Source organism: Gouania willdenowi, unplaced genomic scaffold (genome assembly GCF_900634775.1).
Source record: "Gouania willdenowi unplaced genomic scaffold, fGouWil2.1 scaffold_332_arrow_ctg1, whole genome shotgun sequence".
Taxonomy (NCBI): domain Eukaryota; kingdom Metazoa; phylum Chordata; class Actinopteri; order Blenniiformes; family Gobiesocidae; genus Gouania; species Gouania willdenowi.
In genome coordinates, this window is record NW_021145094.1 from 2,092,982 (window position 1) to 2,099,550 (window position 6,569).

At 47.2% G+C, this 6,569-nt stretch overlaps 1 long non-coding RNA gene across 1 annotated transcript; it reads left to right on the forward strand.

Moving 5' to 3' along the window:
- The first annotated feature begins 2,634 nt into the window (after positions 1-2,634).
- On the forward strand, positions 2,635-5,386 carry LOC114459652 (uncharacterized). Its single transcript, XR_003673442.1, has 4 exons — positions 2,635-2,681; positions 3,102-3,143; positions 3,939-3,954; positions 5,337-5,386. It is a non-coding gene; the product is annotated as an uncharacterized LOC114459652 (long non-coding RNA).
- The last annotated feature ends 1,183 nt before the right edge of the window (positions 5,387-6,569 follow it).

Consider the following 6,569-nt stretch of genomic DNA (forward strand, 5'->3'; position numbering starts at 1 on the left):
AGTTGTGGTACCTGGTGGACTAGTCCTGGTACTATGTCAAATATTCCTGGTTCCTGGTGGACTCGTTCAGGTACCTGGTGGATTAGTTCTGATACCATTTGAACTAGTTCTGGTACCTGGTAGACTAGTCCTTGTACCTGGTGGACAAGTTCAGGTACAATGTGAACTAGTTCTGGTACGTGGTGGACTAGTCCTGGTACCTGGTCGACAAGTTCAGGTACCTGGTGAACTAGTTCTGGTACCTGGTGGACTAGTTCAGGTATAGTGAACTAGTTAAGGTACCTGGTGAACTAGTTCCCGTACCATGTGAACTAGTTCAGGTACCTGGTGGACTAGTTCTGGTACCTGGTGGACTAGTTCAGGTACATGTTGAACCAGTTCTGGTACTATTTGAACTAGTTCTGGCACCTGGTAGACTAGCCCTGGTACCTGGTGGACTAGTTCAGGTACCTTGGTGGACTAGTTCAGGTACCATGTGAACTAGTTCTGGTACCTGGTGGACTAGTCCTGGTACCATGTCAACTATTCCTGGTACCTGGTGGACTAGTCCTTGTACCTGGTGGACAAGTTCAGGTACCATGTGAACTAGTTCTGGTACGTGGTGGACTAGTCCTGGTGCCTGGTCGACAAGTTCTGGTACCATGTGAACTAGTTCTGGAAGCTGGTGGACTAGTCCACGTAACATGTGAACTAGTTCAGGTACCTGGTGGACTAGTTCTGGTACCATGTGAACTAGTTCTGGTACCTTTTGAAAAAGTTCTGGTACCTGGTGAACTAGTTCTGGTACCTGGTGGACTAGTTTAGGTACCTGGTGGACTAGTTCAGGAAAAGTGAACTAGTTCAGGTACCTAGTGGACTAGTTCTGGTACCATGTAAACTAGTTCTGGTACCTTTTGGACAAGTTCAGGTACCTGGTTAAATAGTTCTGGTACCTGGTGGACTAGTTCAGGTACCTGGTGAACTAGGTCACGTACCATGTGTACTAGTCCAGGTACCTGGTGGACTAGTTCTGGTACCATGTGAACTAGTTCTGGTACCTGGTGGACTAGTTCAGGTACATGTTGAACTAGTTCTGGTACCATGTGAACTAGTTCTGGTACCTGGTGGACTAGTTCAGGTACATGTTGAACTAGTTCTGGTACCATGTGAACTAGTTCTGGCACCTAGTAGACTAGCCCTGGTACCTGGTGGACTCGTTCAGGTACCTGGTGGACTAGTTCAGGTACCATGTGAGCTAGTTCTGGTACGTGATGGACTAGTCCTTGTACCTGGTCGATGAGTTCTGGTACCATGTGAACTAGTTCTGGAAGCTAGTGGACTAGTTCACGTAACATGTTAACTAGTTCAGGTACCTGGTGGACTAGTTCTGGTACCATGTGAACTAGTTCGGGTACCTTTTGGACAAGTTCAGGTACCTGGTTAACTAGTTCTGGTACCTGGTTGACTAGTTCAGGTACCTGGTGGACTAGTTCAGGAAAAGTGAACTAGTTCAGGTACCTAGTGGACTAGTTCTGGTACCATGTGAACTAGTTCTGGTACCTTTTGGACAAGTTCAGGTACCTGGTTAACTAGTTCTGGTACCTGGTGGACTAGTTCAGGTACCTGGTGAACTAGGTCACGTACCATGTGTACTAGTCCAGGTACCTGGTGGACTAGTTCTGGTACCATGTGAACTAGTTCTGGTACCTGGTGGACTAGTTCAGGTACATGTTGAACTAGTTCTGGTACCATGTGAACTAGTTCTGGTACCTGGTGGACTAGTTCAGGTACATGTTGAACTAGTTCTGGTACCATGTGAACTAGTTCTGGCACCTAGTAGACTAGCCCTGGTACCTGGTGGACTCGTTCAGGTACCTGGTGGACTAGTTCAGGTACCATGTGAGCTAGTTCTGGTACGTGATGGACTAGTCCTTGTACCTGGTCGATGAGTTCTGGTACCATGTGAACTAGTTCTGGAAGCTAGTGGACTAGTTCACGTAACATGTTAACTAGTTCAGGTACCTGGTGGACTAGTTCTGGTACCATGTGAACTAGTTCGGGTACCTGGTGGACTAGTTTAGGTACCTGGTGGACTAGTTCAGGAAAAGTGAACTAGTTCAGGTACCTGGTGGACTAGTTCTGGTACCATGTGAACTAGTTCTGGTACCTTTTGGACAAGTTCAGGTACCTGGTGGACTAGTTCAGGTACCTGGTGAACTAGTTCACGTACCATGTGTACTAGTTCAGGTACATGTTGAACTAGTTCTGGTACCATGTGAACTAGTTATGGCACCTAGTACACTAGCCCTGGTACCTGGTGGACTAGTTCAGGTACCTGGTGGACTCGTTCAGGTACCTGGTGGACTCGTTCAGGTGGACTAGTTCAGGTATCATGTGAGCTAGTTCTGGAAGCTAGTGGACTAGTTCACTTAACATGTTAACTAGTTCAGGTACCTGGTGGACTAGTTCTGGTACCATGTGAACTAGTTCGGTTACCTGGTGGACTAGTTCAGGTACCTGGTGGACTAGTTCTGGTACCTGGTGAACTAGTTCAGGTAACATGTGAACTAGTTCATGTACCTGGTGGACGAGTTCTGGTACCATGTGAACTAGTTCTGGTACCTGGTGGACTAGTTCAGGTACATGTTGAACTAATTCTGGTACCATGTGAACTATTCCTGGTACCTGGTGGACTAGTTCTGGTACCATGTGAACTAGTTCTGGTTCCTGGTGGACTAGTTCAGGTACCATGTGAACTAGTTCTGGAAGCTGGTGGACTAGTTCACGTAACATGTTAACTAGTTCAGGTACCTGGTGAACTAGTTCTGGTACCTAGTGGACTAGTTCTGGTACATGTTGAACTAGTCCTGGTACCTTGTAAACTAGTTCTGGCACCTGGTAGACTAGTCCTGGTACCTGGTGGACTAGTTCAGGTACCTGGTGGACTAGATCAGGTACCATGTGAACTAGTTGTGGTACCTGGTGGACTAGTCCTGGTACTATGTCAAATATTCCTGGTTCCTGTTGGACTCGTTCAGGTACCTGGTGGATTAGTTCTGGTACCATTTGAACTAGTTCTGGTACCTGGTAGACTAGTCCTTGTACCTGGTGGACAAGTTCAGGTACCATGTGAACTAGTTCTGGTACGTGGTGGACTAGTCCTGGTACCTGGTCGACAAGTTCAGGTACCTTGTGAACTAGTTCTGGTACCTGGTGGACTCGTTCAGGTATAGTGAACTAGTTAAGGTACCTGGTGAACTAGTTCACGTACCATGTGAACTAGTCCAGGTACCTGGTGGACTAGTTCTGGTACCATGTGAACTAGTTCTGGTACCTGGTGGACTAGTTCAGGTACATGATGAACCAGTTCTGGTACTATGTGAACTAGTTCTGGCACCTGGTAGACTAGCCCTGGTACCTGGTGGACTAGTTCAGGTACCTTGGTGGACTAGTTCAGGTACCATGTGAACTAGTTCTGGTACCTGGTGGACTAGTCCTGGTACCATGTCAACTATTCCTGGTACCTGGTGGACAAGTCCTTGTACCTGGTGGACAAGTTCAGGTACCATGTGAACTAGTTCTGGTACGTTGTGGACTAGTCCTGGTGCCTGGTCGACAAGTTCTGGTACCATGTGAACTAGTTCTGGAAGCTGGTGGACTAGTCCATGTAACATGTGAACTAGTTCAGGTACCTGGTGGACTAGTTCTGGTACCATGTGAACTAGTTCTGGTACCTTTTGAAAAAGTTCAGGTACCTGGTGAACTAGTTCTGGTACCTGGTGAACTAGTTCTGGTACCTGGTGGACTAGTTTAGGTACCTGGTGGACTAGTTCAGGAAAAGTGAACTAGTTCAGGTACCTGGTGGACTAGTTCTGGTACCATGTGAACTAGTTCTGGTACCTTTTGGACAAGTTCAGGTACCTGGTTAACTAGTTCTGGTACCTGGTGGACTAGTTCAGGTACCTGGTGAACTAGGTCACGTACCATGTGTACTAGTCCAGGTACCTGGTGGACTAGTTCTGGTACCATGTGAACTAGTTCTGGTACCTGGTGGACTAGTTCAGGTACATGTTGAACTAGTTCTGGCACCTAGTAGACTAGCCCTGGTACCTGGTGGACTCGTTCAGGTACCATGTGAGCTAGTTCTGGTACGTGATGGACTAGTCCTTGTACCTGGTCGATGAGTTCAGGTACCATGTGAACTAGTTCTGGTACGTGGTGGACTAGTCCTGGTACCTGGTCGACAAGTTCAGGTACCTGGTGAACTAGTTCTGGTACCTGGTGGACTCGTTCAGGTATAGTGAACTAGTTAAGGTACCTGGTGAACTAGTTCACGTACCATGTGAACTAGTCCAGGTACCTGGTGGACTAGTTCAGGTACCTGGTGGACTAGTTCTGGTACCATGTGAACTAGTTCTGGTACCTGGTGGACTAGTTCAGGTACATGATGAACCAGTTCTGGTACTATGTGAACTAGTTCTGGCACCTGGTAGACTAGCCCTGGTACCTGGTGGACTAGTTCAGGTACCTTGGTGGACTAGTTCAGGTACCATGTGAACTAGTTCTGGTACCTGGTGGACTAGTCCTGGTACCATGTCAACTATTCCTGGTACCTGGTGGACAAGTCCTTGTACCTGGTGGACAAGTTCAGGTACCATGTGAACTAGTTCTGGTACGTTGTGGACTAGTCCTGGTGCCTGGTGGACAAGTTCTGGTACCATGTGAACTAGTTCTGGAAGCTGGTGGACTAGTCCATGTAACATGTGAACTAGTTCAGGTACCTGGTGGACTAGTTCTGGTACCATGTGAACTAGTTCTGGTACCTTTTGAAAAAGTTCAGGTACCTGGTGAACTAGTTCTGGTACCTGGTGAACTAGTTCTGGTACCTGGTGGACTAGTTTAGGTACCTGGTGGACTAGTTCAGGAAAAGTGAACTAGTTCAGGTACCTGGTGGACTAGTTCTGGTACCATGTGAACTAGTTCTGGTACCTTTTGGACAAGTTCAGGTACCTGGTTAACTAGTTCTGGTACCTGGTGGACTAGTTCAGGTACCTGGTGAACTAGGTCACGTACCATGTGTACTAGTCCAGGTACCTGGTGGACTAGTTCTGGTACCATGTGAACTAGTTCTGGTACCTGGTGAACTAGTTCAGGTACATGTTGAACTAGTTCTGGTACCATGTGAACTAGTTCTGGTATCTGGTGGACTAGTTCAGGTACATGTTGAACTAGTTCTGGCACCTAGTAGACTAGCCCTGGTACCTGGTGGATCGTTCAGGTACCTGGTGGACTAGTTCAGGTACCATGTGAGCTAGTTCTGGTACGTGATGGACTAGTCCTTGTACCTGGTCGATGAGTTCTGGTACCATGTGAACTAGTTCTGGAAGCTAGTGGACTAGTTCACGTAACATGTTAACTAGTTCAGGTACCTGGTGGACTAGTTCTGGTACCATGTGAACTAGTTCGGGTACCTGGTGGACTAGTTCAGGTACATGGTGGACTAGTTCTGGTACCTGGTGAACTAGTTCAGGTAACATGTGAACTAGTTCAGGTAACATGTGAACTAGTTCAGGTACCTGGTGAACTAGTTCATGTACCATGTGAACTAGTTCATGTACCTGGTGGACGAGTTCTGGTACCATGTGAACTAGTTCTGGTACCTTTTGGACAAGTTCAGGTACCTGGTTAACTAGTTCTGGTACCTGGTGGACTAGTTCTGGTACCATGTGAACTAGTTCTGGTACCTGGTGGACCAGTTCAGGAAAAGTGAACTAGTTCAGGTACCTGGTGGACTAGTTCTGGTACCATGTGAACTAGTTCTGGTACCTTTTGGACAAGTTCAGGTACCTGGTTAACTAGTTCTGGTACCTGGTGGACTAGTTCAGGTACCTGGTGAACTAGTTCACGTACCATGTGTACTAGTCCAGGTACCTGGTGGACTAGTTTTGGTACCATGTGAACTAGTTCTGGTACCTGGTGGACTAGTTCAGGTACATGTTGAACTAGTTCTGGTACCATGTGAACTAGTTATGGCACCTAGTACACTAGCCCTGGTACCTGGTGGACTAGTTCAGGTACCTGGTGGACTCGTTCAGGTACCTGGTGGACTAGTTCAGGTACCATGTGAGCTAGTTCTGGAAGCTAGTGGACTAGTTCACTTAACATGTTAACTAGTTCAGGTACCTGGTGGACTAGTTCTGGTACGTTGTGGACTAGTCCTGGTGCCTGGTCGACAAGTTCTGGTACCATGTGAACTAGTTCTGGAAGCTGGTGGACTAGTCCATGTAACATGTGAACTAGTTCAGGTACCTGGTGGACTAGTTCTGGTACCATGTGAACTAGTTCTGGTACCTTTTGAAAAAGTTCAGGTACCTGGTGAACTAGTTCTGGTACCTGGTGAACTAGTTCTGGTACCTGGTGGACTAGTTTAGGTACCTGGTGGACTAGTTCAGGAAAAGTGAACTAGTTCAGGTACCTGGTGGACTAGTTCTGGTACCATGTGAACTAGTTCTGGTACCTTTTGGACAAGTTCAGGTACCTGGTTAACTAGTTCTGGTACCTGGTGGACTAGTTCAGGTACCTGGTGAACT